The sequence below is a fragment of the Triticum aestivum genome, chromosome 1D, assembly GCF_018294505.1.
Source record: "Triticum aestivum cultivar Chinese Spring chromosome 1D, IWGSC CS RefSeq v2.1, whole genome shotgun sequence".
Classification (NCBI taxonomy): domain Eukaryota; kingdom Viridiplantae; phylum Streptophyta; class Magnoliopsida; order Poales; family Poaceae; genus Triticum; species Triticum aestivum.
Genome location: NC_057796.1, coordinates 74,848,800 through 74,874,855, shown reverse-complemented (window position 1 = coordinate 74,874,855; position 26,056 = coordinate 74,848,800). Strand labels below are relative to the sequence as shown.

The window sequence follows — 26,056 nt, the reverse complement described above, 5'->3', positions numbered from 1 at the left end:
ATAAAGGGAGCACCTCTGCGATTGTTACAGCCGGGTTATTCGGACGTGTACCTCAGATGGGTGAAGCCGAAAGCTAGCGTTCTTAAGGGAATAATAGGTCGGTGGACAAAAGATAAACTGCCTTCGTTGCAATACAAGCCCCCAAAATATAACGTGTACTGTGATTTTTAGCATCACAGCTTAAGCATGCAAAACAACACATGCTGGCCCAGGGAGAGGAACCCTTAACAGAACTATTCTCTCTGGAAGATGTTTCTTACAATCTAATGTAATATATCATAACTCCCCGAATACAACTTGTCTGTTCAAGCAACTATGACCAGACCGTCTAGTTTCCAAACAAACTTTGGTGTTTACCTACGGTATAGTATTCGGAAACACCCCAAACCTTGGGTTTCAGAGGAAAAAGCAGACGTTCTGCCATGACAATCGTTTTATAATTCGGCTGGAGATTCGTTTGCCGATAAAAGTACATTACTACTTGGACTCGACAACTTCTTCCTCCTCTAGACCATCTAACAGGTTGTCTAGTTTACATTCTTGTTGTGAAAACTTGGTGGCTATCTTTACTTGGTCATACACCAAACTAGTAGGAATTTCCTGTCCATCTGGTCCCCGAGGCCCGACCCGGGCCATATGATTCGGATCAAGACCAGTGTACCACGTTTTCACCATAGCCCAGGCCTCTCTTGCGCCTTCTCGGCATGCTGATATCTTCCATAGCCCAAAGCGGCGACGATATCCCTTGAATAAATTCATGAGTTCCTCCATACTTCCTGGAGGAGAATCGGTTGGCCATAAAGCCTTCGCAATGCTCCCCATTGCCTTCTGGGCTTGCTCATGCACTTTGGACAACTCTTGTAGCATATCACCCTAAAATCTGGACACCTCTCCTTCGGGCCGCCCAATCAGCACACCTCCAGAAACAAACTTGTTAAAACTTCCCATTAGGGGACTGTACGAAAGTAAGGTTAAAAAGCATAATGAATATGTCACCTTTCAGCTTTCTGTTCTCTTTCAAGGCATCCGCCAGTTGGGCTCGGATGTCCTTCAGCTCTTCGGCTTGCTTGGTATTGGCATCCTGAAGCTTGTTCTTCTCATCCCTGGTCCGTGTCAGTATACGTTGACCGGCGGCTTCTTGCCTTTCGGCATGTTGTTTATCCGCCTGCGCGGCCCTTAGTTTCTCTTCCAGCTGATCCGACGATCCTGTTGCTGTAAACACAACAATGCTTCTGTTAAAACACGCTAAGCACATAATCGTATTTTCGGACAGTAGTCGACATTACCAGCCGGTGCCTTCTTGGATTTCTCCAGTTCGGCAGTAACAGCAGTTAGCTGGGTCCGACACTTTTCAAGCTCCTGAGACAGCATGTTGTTCTTCTCCGTAAGAACCTAATTATACAACGATCCTCAAATCTGTTGTGTCAACTGCTTTTAGTCTCGGGGGCTACTGGTGCACGGGATTATTGAAGCTAAACGAAGCCTTACCCGCATTTCCTTTGCAAGCTGATGTGTAGCTCCGGCAAGTCCATCTCGAGCAGCCCGGATGTATGTATCCGCAGAGCTGAAGGCATTGAACGCCTCTTCAGTGAAGCTTGGGTCGCGCATGGCCTCTTTTCGCCGCCGATGGACCATAGCGCTCTCCAGTTCAGAATTGGTGACGGATACATTATCCGAATCCTCGTGGAGATGACTATCCGGCATGACACCCGTACCAACCCTAGTACTAGTGGCAGGGTCCGGGGCCGGATTGGCCGATGCATGGCCGACGAGGTCCCCGGATATGGTTCGGTGTACGCTCTTCCTGAAATATAACACAGCGAAGCACATTACAATCCATGATATTTGCCAAGTGCAGGTTGAAAATTCTACCTCTTCGGTTGACGAGGGGGCTCGATGGTATCACTGCCCGTCTTTCTTTTCAAAGACTCGCCCTGCGAGAGCGTCGCCTTCTTGGAGGGCGCCTTCGATGTGGTTTGGCGGGACGAGCGCCGCCCCTTTGGAGGATGAGGTAGTGCGGTGGGTGAGGCGCAACGGGAAGGCTCTTGTTGAAAAGATGTCTCCTGGGCACTTACGTGGGAGGAGGGGAGAAGGCCGGGATAATCGGCTGTGATGGCCACTTCTGTGCCGTTGTAGCTCGCCTGATAAAATACCCCCTCCTTGAACTCTATAAATATGTCCGGATCCTCTTCAAATCCGGGATCCAGGTCTCGAATATGGTCCTCCGCCTGCGGAGCGGGGCTATAGATGCCCGCGACAACCTTTCTCCATTCCTGTTAAAAATAGTCAGATTAAAGTCCAAACTAGGTGCGACTCAGGAAGAGGATTGAGTAAGGTTACGGAGCAAAAGCTCACCAAGCTAGGAGGGTTGTACATGGAAAAGCCCTCTCGGCACTTAAGGTAAGTAAAATCTTCTTTCCCCCCTCTATAAAGATCAGCCAACATGGCAGCCAAGGCGGCAAAGTTGTCTGGACCTTTGCGCCCACAGCGTGACGTGTCATCTTCCCCGTCGTAGTGCCACATGGGGAGTCCTCTGGATTAAAGTGGTTGAACGCCTCGCGTTATTGAAATCGCCATTACCTCAATTATAGATAGTCCGGATTGGACGAGTATCTTTATCTTGCTCATTAACTTCTTAATCTCCGCACTATCTTCCTCTTCGAGGCTCCGGGGGCGCCAGCTGTGGTGCTTCTTTAACAGAGCGTTGGAAAATTCGGGAAGGCCTCGTCGGATTGGGTCTGGAAGAACAACGTCTTCAATATAAAACCACTCTGAGGGCCACTCTTCGGATGCCATCTTCATAGTGCCAGACAGGTATCCTGTCCAGGCTATACGCCATACTTCGGCACCGCCCACCTCAAATATAGATCCCTTTTGGGAGCGGGGAGCGAGGCAGAAAAGTTTCCTCCATAATTCAAAATGGGCCTCGCAGCCTGCGAACAGCTCACAAAGACCAACGAAACCCGCGATGTGCAGAATGGAGCCTGACGTGAGATTGTGCAGCTGGAGGCCATAGTACTCCAGGAGACCTCATAGGAAAGGGTGGATTGGGAATCCAATGCCTCTTAGTAGGAAGGAAACGAAGCACACTCGCTCCCCTTCAGTGGGATTGGGGAAATTTTCCACCAGCGCTTCGCCATTTATGGAAGTTAATCCCGCCCGAACGGGAACCAGGTCCGCGGGAGGAAGATATCCCTGCGTCTGGAGCTTGGTCAACTAGGCGTGGGAGACCGAGTAGCTCTCCCAATCACCTTTTTGAGGGTCGTGGGGCGTGAGGAAGAACTGGGAGCGCCAACCATGTTTGCGCGGTTCTCTGGCCAGCTCTAAGGATTTTTGCCTGGTTTGGAATGGCATCTGAGATCCAATCTCTTTAAATAGACGCCTTCCCCCATGCCGTCAGGGTGTTATCTATAAAAACACTTGGACCCTTCATATTCGACTGACACGTGGAAGTCGAGGCGACGGTAGTGTAGAAGCCGAAGGATATGATATTTAACATGAAGCCAAAGCTGTCCGGAGTATCATGGAGGGCCCACCTAACGGAACCGAAGATATAAAAGCCGTATATTGCGTCATCGTTGAAAATTCGGATATGGTTCTTTTGTTCAAATTGCTTTGGAGTATTCGGAGGAGGAACCCGCCTTGCAATGCCGAAGACAATCTGCGCGCCGGACACATCGTCATTGAAGCCTGGTTCGGGGGCTACCGAGGGAGTCCTAGACTAGGGGGTCCTGGGGGTCCGGGCTATGTGATATGGGCCGGATTGATGGGATGTGAAGATGCAAGATCGAGGACCTTCCCCCGTGTCCAGTTGGGACTCTCCTTTGTGTGGATGGCAAGCTTGACATCCGGATGTGTAGTTTCCTTCTGCTGTAAACCGACCTTGTGCAACCCTAGCCCCCTCCAGTGTCTATGTAAACCGGAGGGTTTAGTGTGTAGGGCGATCATAATCATACAGGCTAGACATCTAGGGTTTGGCCATTGCGATTTCGAGGTAGAACAACTCTTGTAATCTTCATATTCATCCAAGTCAATCAAGCAGGAAGTAGGGTATTACCTCTATTAAGAGGGCTCGAACCCGGGTAAACATCGTGTCCCCCGCCTCATGTTACCTTCGATCCACAGACGCACAGTTCGGGACCCCCTACCCGAGATCGGCCGGTTTTGACACCGACAATGATCCCTCACTAAATTTCAAGGTATAAGTGTTCTCCCTGAGTATGCACCATTGCTACAGTTCGTCGTGCCGAGGCACCACGTGATGATCGTGTGTGATAAGCTCTACGTTCACATACAACAGGTGCAAGCCAGTTCTGCACACGCAGAATACTCGGGTTAAACTTGACGAGCCTAGCATATGCAAATATGACCTCGGAACACTGAGACCGAAAGGTCGAACATGAATCATATAGTAGATATGATCAACATAGTGATGTTCACCATTGAAAACTACTCCATCTCACATGATGATCGGACATGGTTTAGTTGATTTGGATCACGTGATCATTTAGATGACTAAAGGGATGTCTATCTAAGTGGGAGTTCTTAAGTAATATGATTAATTGAACTTTAATTTATCATGAACTTAGTCCTGATAGTATTTGCAAACTATGTTGTAGATCAATAGCTCGCGATGTAGTTCCCCGTTTATTTTTGATATGCTCTTAGAGAAAAATAAGTTGAAAGATGATAGTAGCAATGATGCGGACTTGGTCCGTGATCTGAGGATTATCCTCATTGTGCACAGAAGAATTATGTCCTTGATGCACCACTAGGTGACAGACCAAATGCAGGAGCAAATGCAGATGTTATGAACATTTGACAAAGCTCGGTATGATGACTACTTGATAGTTTAGTGCACCATGCTTTACAGCTTAGAACCGGGACTTCAAAAATGTTTTGAACGCCATGAAACATATGAGATGTTCCAAGAGCTGAAAATGATATTTCAGAGTCATGCCCGTGTTAAGAGGTATGAGACCTCTAACAAGTGCTTTGCCTACAAGATGGAGGAGAACAGCTCAGCTAGTGAGCATGTGCTCAGAATGTCTGGGTACTACAATCGCTTGAATCAAGTGGGAGGTAATCTTCCAGATAAGATAGTGATTGACAGAGTTCTCTAGTCACTATCACCAAGTTACTAGAACTTAGTGATGAACTATAATATGCAAGGGACATGACGAAAACGATTCCCAAGCTCTTCGCAATGCAGAAATCAACGAAGGTAGAAATCAAGAAATAGCATCAAGTGTTAATGGTTAACAAGACCACTAGTTTCAAGAAAAGGGGCAAGGGAAAGAAGGGAACTTCAAGAAGAATAGCAAGCAAGTTGCTACTCCCGTGAAGAAGCCCAAAGCTAGACCCAAGCCTGGAACTGAGTGCTTCTACTGCAAAGGAAATGGTTACTGGAAGTGGAACTACCCTAGATACTTGGCGGATAAAGACGATGGCAAAAGTGAACAAAGGTATATTTGATATACATGTTATTGATGTGTACTTTACTAGTGTTTATAGCAACCCCTCGGTATTTGATACTGGTTCAGTTGCTAAGAATAGTAACTCGAAAACAGGAGTTGCAAGACAAATAGAGACTAGTTAAGGACGAGGTGACGATGTGTATTGGAAATGATTCCAAGATTGATAAGATCACCATCGCACACTCCTTTTACCTTCGAGATTAGTGTTGAACCTATAATAAATGTTATTTGGTGTTTGTGTTGAGCATGAATATGATTGGATCATGTTTATTGCAATACGGTTATTCATTTAAGTCAAAGAATAATAGTTGTTCTGTTTACATGAATAAAACCTTCTATGGTCATACACTTAATATAAATGGTTTATTGAATCTCGATCGTAGTGATACACATATTAATAATATTGAAGCCAAAAGATGCAAAGTTAATAATGATAGTGCAAATTATTTGTGGCACTGCCGTTTAGGTCATATTAGTGTAAAACGCATGAAGAAACTCCATGCTGATGGACTTTTGGAATCACTTGATTATGAATCGCTTGATGCTTGCGAACCATGCCTCATGGGCAAGATGACTAAGACTCCGTTCTCCGGAACAATGGAGCGAGCAACTAACTTATTGGAAATAACACATTCTGATGTATGCGGTCCGATGAGTGTGGAGGCTCGCGGCGGGTATCGTTATTTTCTGAACTTCACAGATGATTTGAGCAGATATGGGTATATCTACTTGATGAAATATAAGTATGAAACATTTGAAAAGTTCAAAGAATTTCAGAGTGAAGTGGAAAATCATCGTAACAAGAAAATAAAGTTTCTACGATCTGATCGTGGAGGTGAATATTTGAGTTATGAGTTTGATCTTCATTTGAAACAATGTGGAATACTTTCGCAACTCACGCCACCTGGAACACCAAAGCGTAATGGTTTGTCCGAACGTCATAACCGTACTTTATTATATATGTTGCGATCTATGATGTCTCTTACTGATTTACTGCTATCGTTTTGGGGTTATGCATTAGAGATAGCTGCATTCACGTTAAATAGGGCACCATCTAAGTCCATTGAGATGACACCTTATGAACTGTGGTTTAGCAAGAAACCTAAGCTGTCGTTTCTTAAAGTTTGGGGCTGCGATGCTTATGTGAAAAACTCCAACCTGATAAGCTCGAACCCAAATTGGAGAAATGTGTCTTCATAGGATACCGAAAGGAAACTGTTGGGTACACCTTCTATCACAGATCTGAAGGCAAGATATTCGTTGCTAAGAATGTATCCTTTCTAGAGAAGAAGTTTCTCTCAAAAAAAGTGAGTGGGAGGAATGTAGAACTTGATGAGGTAATTGTACCTTCTCCCGAATTGGAAAGTAGTTCATCACAGAAATCAGTCCAGTGATTCCTACACCAATTAGTGAGGAAGCTAATGATGATGATCATGAAACTTCAGATCAAGTTACTACCGAACCTCGTAGGTCAACCAGAGGACGGTCTGCACCAGAGTGGTACGGTAATCCTTTTCTAGAAGTCATGTTACTAGACCATGACGAACCTACGAACTATGAGCAAGCGATGATGAGCCCAGATTCCGCGAAATGGCTTGAGCCCATGAAATCTGAGATGGGATCCATGTATGAGAACAAAGTATGGACTTTGATTGACTTTCTCGATGATCCACGAGCCATTGAGAATAAATGGATCTTCAAGAGGAAGACGGACGCTGATAGTAGTGTTACTATCTACAAAGCTCGAATTGTCGCAAAATGTTCCCAAAGCCCGGTGCGCCTCGCCGCCGCCGCACCTCGCCTTGCCTCCATGGCCGCCGTCGCCCTTGCTCGTCCGCGCGCCGCCCGCGCCTCCCCGTCCCCGCCGCCAGCGCCTCCCGCTCGCGTCCCGGGCGCCCCGCGCCGCCGGAGCCATCGGGCTCGCCGGAGCCGCCCGTGGCCGCCGCCCTCCGTCGCCTTCACACCGCCGCCGCCCGGGTGGATGAGATCCACCCACTCCAGCAACCAAACGCGCCGCCCCGCCTTGGACCTCCTCGTCCCAGACCCTCCTCGTCCCGGTTCCCGCGAGGTCTAAATTTCCCCAAGTCCTAGAGTTTTCATCATATATGCTCCTGTTCATTGCATCATAACTCTCTGTATATAGCTCTATTTCGTGCGTGTAATATATCAAAATGTTTGCCTCGAGATCCTCTTCACTTTGTTCCATTGTGACATGTTCATTTGAGTCCATCTTGATGCCCAAATCTCTGGTTCAAGAGTGCTAATTGCTGTTAACTGCTGTTACTTATCAGAACTTGAGGATTTGTTATTTTTGTTGCATTTGTTGTGTGCACCTTATGGGCATGAGCTCTACATGTGTTTTGATGTATGCCATGCCATATTTACAGAGATGTATGCCATGTATTTTTGTGATCTCTGTGGTGACTAGCACAAGCATGCAAACTAGGCTTCGTGATGTTTCTGATTTCAGGGACTTAGTAATTTTACTGTCTGTGACTGCTGTTATTTTGTTGCTATGTATCCATGTGTCTACAGAGAGATCCATGCTCCTTTTGGAGATGTTCAGTAAGGATGTTTTGTAGATATAGTTGTGCTCTATCCATTCAGTCCCTTGTTTGCAATTATGGAGTGCCCTAGCATGACTCAATCTTGCTCTACTTTTGCTATAAAATGTTCCTGGCAGATTGTTTACGTGTTATTCAATTTTGCCAAGGTTGTTGTAGTTGTTTCATACATGCTATGTATTTGCTCTTGCCATGGATAGCTTCATAAACATTACATATTGCTTTAGGTATGCTTGTTTTGTCATGCGTTGCTTTGTGATGAGTGCATCAAGCTCACAAAGATGCCTTCGTATTACTGTTTCTGCCATGCTCTGTTTTCTGCCAAGTCTGAAACCTGTTAACGAAACTTGCTATGTTTACATGGTTGCCATCATATCTTCTGGTCCTTTTTGGCTCATCGTCATTAAGGGACTTTTGTTCTATGCATTTATTAAATTAATGACATGCCTTGTTTTGTTATTTTCAGTTCCTATAGCATGTTGATTTCTTACTCTGAACATTGCTACCTGATGCTGTTTCTGCCATATCCAGTAATTTCACCAAGTCTGTGAACCTGATATCTTTTGCACTTTTGCCATGCTTGTTTGAACCTGTTATGTTGTGATCTAGCCGTAGCTCAGTGTTCATCTTTTGTCAAGCATCTCCTGTAGATTACTGCCATATTCTTTGTTGGTATGTTGGAGTGCTGTAGCATAGCTACTTGATGCATTTTATGTGCTATCATGCTGTTAATCGCAGAATCGTGTCATTCTTGTTTTGCTTGCCATTTGCAAACCGTGCATTCGTTACCAGTGATCTTTATATCGATTTCGACCGAAATCATCTCATCTTTCCAGTGGCATGCTTGGTTTGCCAAGTTACTGCCTTGTTCATCATTTTTCTTCCAGAGCACGCATATGCATCGCATATCACATCTCGCATATCATACATGTTTTGCATCATGTTGCTTGTGCATTTCCCGTGATTGATTGTGGTTCCATTGCTTGTGTTCTTGCTGTGGGTAGAGCCGGGAGACGAGTTCGTGAACGAGGAACCTGTTGAGTACGCTTACGAGGATCAAGCTTTCGACAACTCTAAGAACCTTGCAGGCAAGATGACCATACCCTCGAAATCACTTCTATCTTTGCTTTGCTAGTTGACGTTCTATTGCCATGATGCGCTACCTACCACTTGCTATATCATGCCTCCCACATTGCCATCTCAAGCCTCTAACCATCTTTTCCTAGCAAACCGTTGTTTGGCTAAGTTACCGCTTTTTCTCAGCCCTTCTTATAGCGTTGCTAGTTGCAGGTGAAGTTGAAGATTGCTCCATGTTGGAACATGTTTATGTTGGGATATCACAATATCTCTTATTTAATTAATGCATCTATATACTTGGTAAAGGGTGGAAGGCTCGGCCTTATGCCTGGTGATTTGTTCCACTCTTGCCGCCCTAGTTTCCGTCATACCGATGTTATGTTCCTTGATTTTGCGTTCTTTACGCGGTTGGGTGATTTATGGGACCCCCTTGACAGTTCGCTTTGAATAAAACTCCTCCAGCAAGGCCCAACCTTGGTTTTACCATTTCCTACCACCTATCCCCTTTTCCCTTGGGTTCTGCAGACTCAAGGGTCATCTTTATTTTAACCCCCCCCCCCCCCGGGCCGGTGCTCCTCCGAGTGTTGGTCCAAACTAGAGCCCTTTGCAGCGCCACCTCGGGGAAACTTGAGGCCTGGTTTTAGTTGTACGGACTGCTCATCCGGTGTGCCCTGAGAACGAGATATGTGCAGCTCCTATCGGGATTTGTCGGCACATTCGGGCGGCTTTGCTGGTCTTGTTTTACCATTGTCGAAATGTCTTGTAACCGGGATTCCGAGACTGGTCGGGTCTTCCCGGGAGAAGGTTTATCCTTCATTGACCGTGAGAGCTTATAATGGGCTAAGTTGGGACACCTCTGCAGGGTATTATCTTTCGAAAGCCGTGCCCGCGGTTATGTGGCAGATGGGAATTTGTTAATATCCGGTTGTAGAGAACTTGACACTCGACTTAATTAAACGCATCAACCGCGTGTGTAGCCGTGATGGTCTCTTCTCGGCGGAGTTCGGGAAGTGAACACGGTTTCTGGGTTATGTTTGACGTAAGTAGGAGTTCAGGATCACTTCTTGATCATTACTAGTTGACGACCGTTCCGTTGCTCCTCTTCTCGCTCTTATTTGCGTATGTTAGCCACCATATATGCTTAGTGCTTGCTGCAGCTCCACCTCGTTACCCCATCCTTTCCTATAAGCTTAAATAGTCTTGATCTCGCGGGTGTGAGATTGCTGAGTCCTCGTGACTCACAGATTCTACCAAAACAGTTGCAGGTGCCGACGATACCAGTGCAGATGACGCAACCGAGCTCAAGTGGGAGTTCGACGAGGAACGTGGCTGTTACTATGTTTCTTTTCCGGATGACCAGTAGTGGAGCCCAGTTGGGACGATCGGGGATCTAGCATTTGGGGTTGTCTTCTTTTCTTTTGGTTCCGTAGTCGGATCTATATGTGTACTCTGATTGATGTATGAATTCATTTATGTATTGTGTGAAGTGGCGATTGTAAGCCAACTCTTTATCCCATTCTTGTTCATTACATGGGATTGTGTGAAGATGACCCTTCTTGCGACAAAACCACAATGCGGTTATGCCTCTAAGTCGTGCCTCGACACGTGGGAGATAATTTTAGTCAACAGGTCTGTCACATTCAGATCCGTAAGTATTTTGCAAATTTCTATGTCTATAATGCTCTGCACGGAGCTACTCTAGCTAATTGCTCCCACTTTCAATATGTATCTAGATCGAGACTTAGAGTCATCTAGATTTAGTGTCAAAACTTGCATCGACGTAACCCTTTACGACGAACCTTTTGTCACTTCCATAATCGAGAAACATATCCTTATTCCACTAAGGATAATTTTGACCGTTGTCCAGTGTTCTACTCCTAGATCACTATTGTACTCCCTTGCCAAACAGTGTAGGGTATACAATATATCTGGTACACAGCATGGCATACTTTATAGAACCTATGGCCAAGGCATAGGGAATGACTTTCATTCTCTTTCTATCTTTTGTCGTGGTCGGGCTTTGAGTCTTTACTCAATTTCACACCTTGTAACACAGGCAAGAACTCTTTCTTTGACTGTTCTATTTTGAACTACTTCAAAATCTTGTTAAGGTATGTACTCATTGAAAAACTTATCAAGCGTCTTCATCTATCTCTATAGATCTTGATGCTCAATATGTAAGCAGCTTCGCCGAGGTCTTTCTTTGAAAAACTCCTTTCAAACACTCCTTTATGCTTTGCAGAATAATTCTACATTATTTCCGATCAACAATATGTCATTCACATATACTTATCAGAAATGCTGTAGTGCTCCCACTCACTTTCTTGTAAATACAGGCTTCACCGCAAGTCTGTATAACACTATATCCTTTGATCAACTTATCAAAGTGTATATTCCAACTCCAAGATGCTTGCACCAGTCCATAGATGGATCGCTGGAGCTTGCATATTTTGTTAGCACCTTTAGGATTGACAAAACCTTCTGGTTGCATCATATACAACTCTTCTTTAATAAATCCATTAAGGAATGCAGTTTTGTTTATCCATTTGTCATATTTCATAAAATGCGGCAATTGCTAACATGATTCAGACATACTTAAGCATAGATACGAGTGAGAAATTCTCATCGTAGTCAACACCTTGAACTTGTCGAAAAACCTTTTTGCGACAATTCTAGCTTTGTAGATAGTAACACTACTATCAGCGTCCGTCTTCCTCTTGACAATCCATTTATTCTCAATTGCTTGCCGATCATCAGGCAAGTCAACCAAAGTCCACACTTTGTTCTCATACATGGATCTCATCTCAGATTTCATGGCCTCAAGCCATTTTGCGGAATCTGGGCTCACCATCGCTTCTTCATAGTTCGTAGGTTCGTCATGGTCTAGTAACATAACTTTCAGAACAGGATTACCGTACCACTCTGGTGCGGATCTTACTCTGGTTGATCTACGAGGTTCAGTAATAACTTGATCTGAAGTTTCATGATCATCATCATTAACTTCCTCACTAATTGGTGTAGGTGTCTCAGAAACTGGTTTCTGTGATGAACTACTTTCCAATAAGGGAGCAGGTATAGTTACCTCATCAAGTTCTACTTTCCTCCCACTCACTTCTTTCGAGAGAAACTCCTTCTCTAGAAAGGATCCATACTAAGCAACGAATGTCTTGCCTTCGTATCTGTGATAGAAGGTGTACCCAACTGTCTCCTTTGGGTAGCCTATGAAGACACATTTCTCTGATTTGGGTTTGAACTTATCAGGATGAAACTTTTTCACATAAGCATCGCAACCCCAAACTTTAAGAAACGACAACTTTGGTTTCTTGCCAAACCACAGTTCATAAGGCGTCGTCTCATCGGATTTTGATGGTGCCCTATTTAACGTGAATGTAGCAGTCTCTAATGTATAACCCCAAAACGATAGTGGTAAATTGGTAAGAGACATCATAGATTGCACTATATCCAATAAAGTACGTTTATGACGTTCGGACACACCATTATGCTGTGGTGTTCCAGGTGGCGTGAGTAGTGAAACTATTTCACATTGTTTTAACTGAAGGCCAAACTCGTAACTTAAATACTCTTCTCTACGATCAGATCGTAGAAACTTTATTTTCTTATTACGATGATTCTCCACTTCACTCTGAAATTCTTTGAACTTTTCAAATGTTTCAGACTTGTGTTTCATCAAGTAGATATACCCATATCTGCTCAAATCACCTGTGAAGGTGAGAAAATAACGATATCCGCCACGAGCCTCAATATTCATTGGACCACATACATCTGTATGTATGACTTCCAACAAATCTGTTGCTCTCTCCATAGTTCTGGAGAACGGCGTTTTAGTCATCTTGCCCATGAGGCATGGTTCGCAAGCATCAAGTGATTCATAATCAATTGATTCCAAAATCCCATCAGTATGGACTTTCTTCATGCGCTTTACACCAATATGACCTAAACGGCAGTGCCACAAATAAGTTGCACTATCATTATTAACTTTGCATCTTTTGGCTTCATTATTATGAATATGTGTATCACTACGATCGAGATCCAACAAACCATTTTCGTTGGTGTGTATGACCATAGAAGGTTTTTATTCATGTAAACAGAACAACAATTGTTCTCTAACGTAAATGAATAACCGTATTGCAATAAACATGATCAAATCATATTCATGCTTAACGCAAACACCAAATAACACTTATTTAGTTTCAACACTAATCCCGAAAGTATAGGGAGTGTGCGATGATGATCATATCAATCTTGGAACTACTTCCAACACACATCGTCACCTCGCCTTTGACTAGTCTCTGTTTATTCTGCAACTCCCGTTTTCGAGTTACTACTCTTTAGCAACTGAACCAGTATCAAATACTGTGGGGTTGCTATAAACACTAGTAAGTACACATCAATAACATGTATATCCAATATACCTTTGTTCACTTTGCCATCCTTCTTATCCACCAAATACTTGGGGTAGTTCCGCTTCCAGTGACCAGTCCCTTTGCAGTAGAAGCACTTAGTCTCAGGCTTAGGTACATACTTGGGCTTCTTCACTTGAGTAGCAACTTGCTTGCCGTTCTTTTAGAAGTTCCCCTTCTTCCCTTTGCCCTTTTCTTGAAACTAGTGGTCTCGTCAACCATCAACACTTGATGTTTTTCTTGATTTCTACCTTAGTCGATTTCAGCATCACGAAGAGCTCGGGAATTACTTTCGTCATCCCTTGCATATTATAGTTCATCACGAAGTTCTACTAACTTGGTGATGGTGACTAGAGAATTCTGTCAATCACTATTTTATCTGGAAGATTAACTCCCACTTGATTCAAGCGATTGTAGTACCCAGACAATCTGAGCACATGCTCACTAGTTGAGCAATTCTCCTCCATCTTTTAGCTATAGAACTTGCTGGACACTTCATATCTCTCAACTCGGGTATTTGCTTGAAATATTAACTTCAACTCCTGGAACATCTCATATGGTCCATGACGTTCAAAACGTATTTGAAGTCCCGATTCTAAGCCGTTATGCATGGTGCACTAAACTGTCAAGTAGTCATCATATTGAGCTAGCCAAACGTTCATAACGTCTGCATCTGCTCCTGCAATAGGTCTGTCACCTAGCGGTGCATCAAGGACATAATTTTTCTGTGCAGCAATGAGGATAATCCTCAGATCACGGATCCAATCCGCATCTTTGCTACTAACATCTTTCAACATAATTTTTCTCTAGGAACATATCAATAATAAACACAAGGAAGCAACAACGCGAGCTATTGATCTACAACATAATTTGCAAAATACTATCAGGACTAAGTTCATGATAAATTTAAGTTCAATTAATCATATTACTTAAGAACTCCCACTTAGATAGACATCCCTCTAATCCTCTAAGTGATCACGTGATCCATATCAACTAAACCATGTCCGATCATCACGTGAGATGGAGTAGTTTCAACGGTGAACATCACTATGTTGATCATATCTACTATATGATTCACGCTCGACCTTTCGGTCTCCGTGTTCCGAGGCCATATCTGTTATATGCTAGGCTCGTCAAGTTTAACCTGAGTATTCCGCGTGTGCAACTGTTTTGCACCCGTTGTATTTGAACGTAGAGCCTATCACACCCGATCATCACGTGGTGTCTCAGCACGAAGAACTTTCGCAACGGTGCATACTCAGGGAGAACACTTATACTTTGATAATTTAGTGAAGGATCATCTTATAATGCTACCGTCAAACAAAGCAAGATAAGATGCATAAAGGATTAACATCACATGCAATCAATATAAGTGATATGATATGGCCATCATCATCTTGTGCTTGTGATCTCCATCTCCGAAGCACCGTGCTTGTGATCTCCATCTCCGAAGCACCGTCATGATCACCATCGTCACCAGCGCGACACCTTGATCTCCATCGTAGTATCGTTGTTGTCTCGCCAACTTTTGCTTTTACTACTATCGCTACCGCTTAGTGATAAAGTAAAACTATTACATGGCGATTGCATTTCATACAATAAAGCGACAACCATATGGCTCCTGCCAGTTGCCGATAACTCGGTTACAAAACATGATCATCTCATACAACAAATTATATCACATCATGTCTTGACCATATCACATCACAACATGCCCTGCAAAAACAAGTTAGACGTCCTCTACTTTGTTGTTGCATGTTTTACGTGGCTGCTACGGGCTTAGCAAGAACCGTTCTTACCTACGCATCAAAACCACAATGATAGTTTGTCAAGTTGATGTTGTTTTAACCTTCGCAAGGACCGGGCGTAGCCACACTCGGTTCAACTAAAGTGAGAGAGACAGACACCCGCCAGTCACCTTTAAGCAACGAGTGCTCGCAACGGTGAAACCAGTCTCGCGTAAGCGTACGCGTAATGTCGGTCCGGCCGCTTCATCTCACAATACTGCTGAACCAAAGTATGACATGCTGGTAAGCAGTATGACTTATATCGCCCACAACTCACTTGTGTTCTACTCGTGCATAGCATCAACGCATAAAACCAGGCTCTGATACCACTGTTGGGGAACGTAGTAATTTCAAAAAAATTCCTACGCACACGCAAGATCATGGTGATGCATAGCAACAAGAGGGGAGAGTGTTGTCCACGTACCCTCGTAGACCGACAGCGGAAGCGTAATCACAACGCGGTTGATGTAGTCGTACGTCTTCACGATCCGACCGATCAAGTACCGAACGTACGGCACCTCCGAGTTCTACACACGTTCAGTTCGATGACGTCCCTCGAACTCCGATCCAAGTGTTGAGGGAGAGTTTCGTCAGCACGACGGCGTGGTAACGATGATGATGTTCCACCGACGCAGGGCTTTGCCTAAGCTCCGCAACGGTATTATCTAGGTGTAATATGGTGGAGGGGGGCACCGCACACGGCTAAGAAATCTCAAGGATCAATTGTTGTGTCTCTGGGGTGCCCCCCTGCCCCCATATATAAAGGAGCAAGGGGGAGGCAGCCGGCCAAGGGGAGAGGCGCGCCATAGGGGGGAGTCCTACTCCCACCGGGAGTAGGACTCCTCCTTTCCTTGTGGGAGTAGGAGAAGGGAAAGGGGAAGGAGAAAGAAGGAAGGGTGCGCCCCCCTTCCCTAGTCCAATTCGGACCAGGCCATGGGGAGGGGTGCGGCCACCTTTTGAGGCCTTTCTCTCCTTTCCCGTATGGCCCATTAAGGCCCAATACGAATTCCCGTAACTCTCCGGTACTCCGAAAAATACCCGAATCACTCGGAACCTTTCCGAAGTCCGAATATAGTCGTCCAATATATCGATTTTTACGTCTCGGCCATTTCGAGACTCCTTGTCATATCCCCGTTCTCATCCGGGACTCCAAACTCCTTCGGTACATCAAAACTCAATAAAACTATCATCGTAACGTTAAGCGTGCGGACCCTACGGGTTCGAGAACTATGTAGACATGACCGAGACACGTCTCCGGTCAATAACCAATAGCGGGACCTGGATGCCCATATTGGCTCCCACATATTCTACGAAGATCTTTGTCGGTCAGACCGCATAACAACATACGTTGTTCCCTTTGTCACCGGTATGTTACTTGCCCGAGATTTGATCGTCGGTATCTCGATACCTAGTTCAATCTCGTTACCGGCAAGTCTCTTTACTCGTTCCATAACACATCATCCCGCAACTAAATCATTAGTCACAATGCTTGCAAGGCTTATAGTGATGTGCATTACCGAGTGGGCCCAGAGATACCTCTCCGACAATTGGAGTGACAAATCCTAATCTCGAAATACGCCAACCCAACAAGTACCTTTGGAGACACCTGTAGAGCACCTTTATAATCACCCATTTACGTTGTGACGTTTGGTAGCACACAAAGTGTTCCTCCGGTAAACGGGAGTTGCATAATCTCATAGTCATAGGAACATGTATAAGTCATGAAGAAAGCAATAGCAACATACTAAACGATCGGATGCTAAGCTAACGGAATGGGTCAAGTCAATCACGTCATTCTCCTAATGAGGTGATCCCGTTAATCAAATGACAACTCATGTCTATGGCTAGGAAACATAACCATCTTTGATTAACGAGCTAGTCAAGTAGAGGCATACTAGTGACACTCTGTTTGTCTATGTATTCACACATGTATTATGTTTCCGGTTAATACAATTCAAGCATGAATAATAAACATTTATCATGATATAAGGAAATATATAATACTTTATTATTGCCTCTAGGGCATATTTCCTTCACACGCGGGTATCTTAGAATCGTTCCGATGGTTTTGTGACGAGAACATTGTTCTTGGTGCCTCCTGACATTTAGGGGTTGTGGCAGTGTCCCGGGGAGTTGAGCTCCGAGGTGTTGTCGTCACAATTTTATCGTTGCAGTTCTGGAATACCTGAGTTTCGCCGACATCGAAAATCTCTTTTATGCAGTTGTTGGTGAGATCACCTCGACGCCACCCAGTACTGGGGCGGGAGTTCGGGAGTATTGCCATAACTCGTATAACGGATGCTTTTCGAAGGTTGAGGTAAACGATTTCCGAAGATTTCTTGGTTATGTGTTGACGGATGGATACAGCTGGATCTAGGTATTGTTAGTTTGGGTGATATATTTTGTGTCCCCTGTATCCCCAACACCTGATTGCATAATCAAAAAGTTTTGGGAGTTTATAAGTGGGAATTCAAGTAGCTCCTAGGATATCTTTCCGACAGATGCATGATATGAGATTGGGGTTCGACGTCTAGTGGTCCGCCTTTCCACGGTTGGTTTTACAGTGGTCTCGTAGTGTCTTAAAGAGTCCTTGGCTATGCCGACTCGGGGACGCTTCGTATGTCATGTGCACTGCCTTGTACATGATGGTGCTGTACGATCGAGCCCGTGTGGGCCCCACCACGAAAACTTCGGACGAAATCTCTATCATATGTTTGTTTCCAGCTTATTCTGCGAGCCAATCCTTTGTTTTGTTTTAATTTGTGGTATTCGAGTTGCTTCAATGCCAAGTGTTGATTCCATACCTTCCCTAAGCGGTGTTCCCCTATTTCTATGTGGATACTAAGCCTTCTTGATCATCGAGATTGTCATGCTAATTCTTTTCCAACCGACGTGCTTCTCTTCAAGTGGATCTGATCATTTCAACATTCGCGAGATCAATTCTCAGTTCTTTGCAATGGTGTTTATTCCATCTGCCCCAAGTTGCCTTTGTTTTCCCGCCCTCCCACCCTCTTTCTTCAAGGATTCAGTTTTCTTAATCATGTATCCATCTTATGGATGTGAAGTTTCTCCATTCTTTTCCATCAATGTTCTTATCTGGTGATTCTCAGGAAGATGCTCAGGAAGCTTCAAGGTCATCATTCTTCATTCTCGTATTCTTTTTTGGTGGATTCAATTGAAGCTTTCAGTGTTGATTATAGCCCTTTCCTCCTTACAAATGATTTCTCATGTCGGTGCATCTCTTAATCATTCCCCGCTTGCTATTCAATTGTTCCGGAGTGCTGAAGATATCTCTGAAGATTCGTGTTTCCACTCTGCATCAATTCTAACTATTTCGAGGTTGTTACCTCATTCAAGCCATTTAATTCAACCGGTGCTGTCTCCTTTTCAAGTAATCATTTCAACGGTGTTTCTTTTGAGTGGACCCTAACCCATAGGTCTTTTTCCAGGATCTTACCTGACTCTTCTAATTCTTTCCGGAGATATTCTTAAATTCTTTTCAAATTTGACGTAAGAATTTTCATCAGTCATATGTCTTTGTCCAAGATCTTTGAAATTCTTTCATCGTTGGTTCATCATTTCTATTATCCATTGTTCCGGAGTGTCTCAATAATTTATGGTGGTGTTTCTTGTCTTCATTCTCAACATTTGAAGACCGAAGAAGAGTTTCCCTTAAATCAGGTCCATTCTCTTGAGGATTCATGGTTCTAGCTTGATGCCATCCTCTCATAATTATTTCGATTGCGAGAATTCTTTTCACCCATCCGGAGCAATTCAGGAGTCTTTTCAGTTTGATTCTCTAGAACTCATCATCTCAGAATTATTCATTCTCAGCTTTCAGCTCTCGTTCTCGAATTCTTCCAGTGCATCATTCAAGTATTATCTAGTCAGCTCGGGATCTCTGCGTTCACTTGTATCTAAATTCTCTTAAGTATCTTCGTTCATTTTCTAATTCTTCCCGATGTTTCTTTATCTTTTCTTCGTTCATTTTCAATTCTTACGGTGGTTCGTTGAAGACTTTTCTAAAGTTTGCGCCATATCTATCTTAATCCTTTCTACGAGAATAAGTAGTATGACAAATCCATTGCTTGTCATCAATTAACTGGTGAAGGATGAGCATAATGTAATTCTTATTCTTGTTTCATCGAGTAAATTCAATTCCTTATTCCGGAGGTTCATCAAAATTCTTGATTACATTTGTTCATCTTTCTTTCCGGAGTTCCAAGTTTTCTCGGTTATATCATTTCAAAGCTTCATCTTATCACCGCAAGGCTTCACCTGGTGTTTTCAAATTCTCTTTCTTTCTATCATCCTTTTATTATTGAAGTTCTTCATGGAGGCTCTACATGATGGTTCATCAAGGATTTAATTCCTTCTCGAAGTGTTCATCGAGATTATTTTCAGAGGAGCTCAAGTATTCTTCATCTTGCAGTCCGAAGTGCAATTCGTTCTACCTTATCATTTGAGGTGGTGTTATGTCATTCTTGACAATTTGAGTTCGCTTTTCATGAGTCCCATGTTGCCAAGAATGAGATATTTTAAATCCACCAATCTCTTCGTTGGATTTATCTTGTGTCATGTTTCACCTAAAGCCTTCCCTAAGGAATGTTGCTATTATGGTGCTTATCAATGATCCAAGTTTTCTCCTACCCTCTTGGTGAAAGAAGTTTTTCATCGCCTTGGTGCTCTCACTCAAATCAATGGCTTCCTTTAGTGGCCGTTTGTCACCTCATAATTTTGAGATGTGTTCCATAAGCCCTCAACAAGCTTGATCTTTTCGTTGTTGATTTTCCAACAACTCCGTTATAACCTTCTTGGAAGGGTGCTTCCCAAGCTCATTTGTGGCAGAAGTTTTCATTTTCTTCTCCATTCGTTATTCCAAGGATCTATTTTCTTTTACTTATTTCTTCCGGAGGCATGGTGATGTTGCTCTCTTCGCTTATCATCTCGAATTGTGAAGATCGTGTTCTTTTCGTGCTTATCCATTTAACCGGAGTGTTGTGTCATCTCCTCAATTTCTTTTCATCTTGTCAAGTTTCCTTCTCTTTTTCAACCGGAGTGCTGTCAAAATTATGTCATTCTTGTTCCTTGGCTATCCCGTTATATCGGTGTGGTTTCATATTTTTTTTGGTTCGTTATGCCCTTGTTTCATGTCTTTCAACCCTCAAGGTTCTTTGGTTTCACTCGTTTGTCAAAGAAGCAACTTTGTTTTACCTTTTCCTCTTCCGTTTCTCTCCGGTGCCATCCTAGATCTCGGGACGAGATCCTCTCGTAGTGGTGGAGTGTTGTAACACCCCGGATGTAACTTTCCATATTTGTAACTCCAACTCTTGTCATTTTCGGCTATGTGTTATGATTTTCCCTTCGTGGTTGGGTTTTGTCTTTCGTTTTGCATTTTGTTTTGTCATGCATCTCATATCATGTCATCATGTGCATCTCATTTGCATACGTGTTCGTCTCATGCATCCGAGCATTTTCCCCGTTGTCCGTTTTGCAATCCGGCACTCCCACCTCCTCCGGCGCACCCCTCTTGTTTCTTTTCGTGAACGGGTGTTAAATGTTCTCGGAATGGGCCGAGGTTTGTCAAGTGGCCTTGGTATACCACCGGTGGACCACCTGTCAAGTTTCGTGCCATTTGGAGGTCGTTTGATGCTCCAACGGTTAACTGGGTAACTGCAAAGTCCTTTTGTGTGTTGCAGAAAAAACCCCTCCAAACAGCCCAAAACACCTCTAAGTCACCGCCATACTCTCGGTCGTTCGATCATGATCGTGTGGGCGAAAACCGCACCCCGTTTGGACTCTCCTAGCTCCCTCTGCCTATATATTTGCACCTCCCCCCGAAATTTCGCGGATGAACCCTAGTCTTCTTCCACCTCCCGCCGCCGGACAAAAATTCCCCCACGCCGGACATGTCCGCCGCCGCCCTCCAACCAATCCGCCGCCGTCACGTCATCCCCGCCCCTCCTCTCCCTCCTCCAGCGCGCCGCCGGCCCGCGGAGCCCATCCGGGGCCCGCGCGGGCCCAGATCCCACCGCCGCTGGGCCGCGCTCCCCCGCCCGCGCCTCCGCGTCCGCCCCGCCGCCTTCGCCGCGCCCCGCTCCCGCGCGCCGCCGCCGCACCTCGCCTCGCCTCCATGGCTGCCGTCGCCCTTGCTCGTCCGCGCGCCGCCCGCGCCTCCCCGTCCCCGCCGCCAGCGCCTCCCGCTCGTGTCCCGGGCGCCCCGCGCCGCCGGAGCCATCGGGCTCGCCGGAGCCGCCCGTGGTCGCCGCCCTCCGTCGCCTTCACACCGCCGCCGCCCGGGTGGATGAGATCCACCCACTCCAGCAACCAAATGCACCGCCCCGCCTTGGATCTCCTCGTCCCAGACCCTCCTCGTCCCGGTTCCCGCGAGGTCTAAATTTCCCCAAGTCCCAGAGTTTTCATCATATATGCTCCTGTTCATTGCATCATAACTCTCTGTATATAGCTCTATTTCGTGCGTGTAATATATCAAAATGTTTGCCTCGAGATCCTCTTCACTTTGTTCCATTGTGACATGTTCATTTGAGTCCATCTTGATGCCCAAATCTCTGGTTCAAGAGTGCTAATTGCTGTTAACTGCTGTTACTTATCAGAACTTGAGGATTTGTTATTTTTGTTGCATTTGTTGTGTGCACCTTATGGGCATGAGCTCTACATGTGTTTTGATGTATGCCATGCCATATTTACAGAGGTGTATGCCATGTATTTTTGTGATCTCTGTGGTGACTAGCACAAGCATGCAAACTAGGCTTCGTGATGTTTCTGATTTCAGGGACTTAGTAATTTTACTGTCTGTGACTGCTGTTATTTTGTTGCTATGTATCCATGTGTCTACAGAGAGATCCATGCTCCTTTTGGAGATGTTCAGTAAGGATGTTTTGTAGATATAGTTGTGCTCTATCCATTCAGTCCCTTGTTTGCAATTATGGAGTGCCCTAGCATGACTCAATCTTGCTCTACTTTTGCTATAAAATGTTCCTGGCAGATTGTTTACGTGTTATTCAATTTTGCCAAGGTTGTTGTAGTTGTTTCATACATGCTATGTATTTGCTCTTGCCATGGATAGCTTCATAAACATTACATCTTGCTTTAGGTATGCTTGTTTTGTCATGCGTTGCTTTGTGATGAGTGCATCAAGCTCACAAAGATGCCTTCATATTACTGTTTCTGCCATGCTCTGTTTTCTGCCAAGTCTGAAACCTGTTAACGAAACTTGCTATGTTTACATGGTTGCCATCATATCTTCTGGTCCTTTTTGGCTCATCGTCAGTAAGGGACTTTTGTTCTATGCATTTATTAAATTAATGACATGCCTTGTTTTGTTATTTTCAGTTCCTATAGCATGTTGATTTCTTACTCTGAACATTGCTACCTGATGCTGTTTCTGCCATATCCAGTAATTTCACCAAGTCTGTGAACCTGATATCTTTTGCACTTTTGCCATGCTTGTTTGAACCTGTTATGTTGTGATCTAGCCGTAGCTCAGTGTTCATCTTTTGTCAAGCATCTCCTGTAGATTACTGCCATATTCTTTGTTGGTATGTTGGAGTGCTGTAGCATAGCTACTTGATGCATTTTATGTGCTATCATGCTGTTAATCGCAGAATCGTGTCATTCTTGTTTTGCTTGCCATTTGCAAACCGTGCATCCGTTACCAGTGATCTTTATATCGATTTCGACCGAAATCATCTCATTTTTCCAGTGGCATGCTTGGTTTGCCAAGTTACTGCCTTGTCCATCATTTTTCTTCCAGAGCACGCATATGCATCGCATATCACATCTCGCATATCATACATGTTTTGCATCATGTTGCTTGTGCATTTCCCGTGATTGATTGTGGTTCCATTGCTTGTGTTCTTGCTGTGGGTAGAGCCGGGAGACGAGTTCGTGAACGAGGAACCTGTTGAGTACGCTTACGAGGATCAAGCTTTCGACAACTCTGAGAACCTTGCAGGCAAGATGACCATACCCTCGAAATCACTTCTATCATTGCTTTGCTAGTTGACGTTCTATTGCCATGTTACGCTACCAACCACTTGCTATATCATGCCTCCCACATTGCCATGTCAAGCCTCTAACCATCTTTTCCTAGCAAACCGTTGTTTGGCTAAGTTACCGCTTTTGCTCAGCCCTTCTTATAGCGTTGCTAGTTGCAGGTGAAGTTGAAGATTGCTCCATGTTGGAACATGTTTATGTTGGGATATCACAATATCTCTTATTTAATTAATGCATCTATATACTTGGTAAAGGGTGGAAGGCTCGGCCTTATGCCTGGTGTTTTGTTCCACTCTTGCCGCCCTAGTTTCCGTCATACCGGTGTTATGTTCCTTTATTTTGCGTTCCTTACGCGGTTGGGTGATTGATGGGACCCCCTTGACAGTTCGCTTTGAATAAAACTCCTTCAGCAAGGCCCAACCTTGGTTTTACCATTTTCTACCACCTATCCCCTTTTCCCTTGGGTTCTGCAGACTCAAGGGTCATCTTTATTTTAACCGCCCCGGGCCAGTGCTCCTCCGAGTGTTGGTCCAAACTAGAGCCCTTTGCAGCGCCACCTCGGGGAAACTTGAGGCCTGGTTTTAGTTGTATGGACTGCTCATCTGGTGTGCCCTGAGAACGAGATATGTGCAGCTCCTATCGGGATTTGTCGGCACATTCGGGCGGCTTTGCTGGTCTTGTTTTACCATTGTCGAAATGTCTCATAACCGGGATTCCGAGACTGATCGGGTCTTCCCGGGAGAAGGTTTATCCTTCGTTGACCGTGAGAGCTTATAATGGGCTAAGTTGGGACACCCCTGCAGGGTATTATCTTTCGAAAGCCGTGCCCACGGTTATGTGGCAGATGGGAATTTGTTAATATCCGGTTGTAGAGAACTTGACACTCGACTTAATTAAAATGCATCAACTGCGTGTGTAGCCGTGATGGTCTCTTCTCGGCGGAGTCCGGGAAGTGAACACGGTTTCTGGGTTATGTTTGACGTAAGTAGGAGTTCAGGATCACTTCTTGATCATTACTAGTTGACGATCGTTCCGTTGCTCCTCTTCTCGCACTTATTTGCGTATGTTAGCCACCATATATGCTTAGTGCTTGCTGCAGCTCCACCTCATTACCCCATCCTTTCCTATAAGCTTAAATAGTCTTGATCTCGCGGGTGTGAGATTGCTGAGTCCTCGTGACTCACAGATTCTACCAAAACAGTTGCAGGTGCCGACGATACCAGTGCAGATGACGCAACCGAGCTCAAGTGGGAGTTCGACGAGGAACGTGGTCGTTACTATGTTTCTTTTCCGGATGACCAATAGTGGAGTTGGGACTATCGGGGATCTAGCATTTGGGGTTGTCTTCTTTTCTTTTGGTTCCGTAGTCGGATCTATGTGTGTACTCTGATTGATGTATGAATTCATTTATGTATTGTGTGAAGTGGCGATTGTAAGCCAACCCTTTATCCCATTCTTGTTCATTACATGGGATTGTGTGAAGATGACCCTTCTTGCGACAAACCACAATGCGGTTATGCCTCTAAGTCGTGCCTCGACACGTGGGAGATATAGCCGCATCGTGGGTGTTACACTATGTCTGAACGTCGTAATCGTACTTTATTAGATATGGTGCAATCAATGATGTCTCTTGCCAATTTACCACTATCGTTTTGGGGTTATGCATTAGAGACAGCTGCATTCACATTAAATAGGGCACCGTCTAAATCCGTTGAGACGACACCATATGAACTGTGGTTTGGCGAGAAACCTAAGATGTCGTTTCTTAAAGTTTGGGGTTGCGATGCTTATGTGGAAAAGCTTCATCCTGATAAGCTCCAACCCAAATCGGAGAAGTGCGTCTTCATAGGATACCCAAAAGAAACTGTTGGGTACACCTTCTATCACAGATCCGAAGGCAAGATCTTTCTTGCTAAGAATGGATCCTTTCTAGAGAAGGAGTTTCTCTCGAAAGAAGTGGGTGGGAGGAAAGTAGATCTTGATGAGGTAATTGTACCTTCTCTCGAATTGGAAAGTGGTTCATCATATAAAACCGTTCCCGTGATGCCTACACCAACTAGAGAGGGAGCTAATGATAATGAACATGAAACTTCAGATCAAGTTACTACCGAACCTCGTAGGTCAACCAGAGCACGCTCCGCACCAGAGTGGTACGGTAATCCTATTCTGGAAGTCATGTTACTAGACCATGATGAACCTATGAACTATGAAGAAGCGATGATGAGCCCATATTCCAGTAAATGGCTCGAGGCCATGAAATCTGAGATAGGATCCATGTATGAGAACAAAGTGTGGACTTTGGTTGACTTGCCCGATGATCGGTGAGCCATAGAGAATAATTGGATCTTCAAGAAGAAGACTGACGTTGATGGTAATGTTACTGTCTACAAAGCTCGACTTGTCGCAAAAAGGTTCTCGACAAGTTAAGGGAGTTGACTACAATGACTTTCTCACCCATAGCACTGCTTAAGTCTGTCCGAATCATGTTAGCAATTGCCGCATTTTATGATTATGAAATCTAGCAAATGGACGTCAAAACTGCATTCCTTAATGGATTTCTTAAAGAAGAGTTGTATATGATGCAACCAAAAGGTTTTGTCGATCCTAAAGGTGCTAACAAAGTGTGCAAGCTCCAGCAATCCATCTATGGACTGGTGCAAGCATCTCGGAGTTGGAATATACGCTTTGATGAGGTGACCAAAGCATATGGTTTT

At 44.5% G+C, this 26,056-nt stretch overlaps 1 pseudogene; it reads right to left on the bottom strand.

Moving 5' to 3' along the window:
- Nucleotides 1-947: 947 nt before the first annotated feature.
- Nucleotides 948-26,056, bottom strand: part of LOC123157930 (protein FAR1-RELATED SEQUENCE 5-like) — a 30,486-nt pseudogene continuing 5,377 nt past the window's right edge.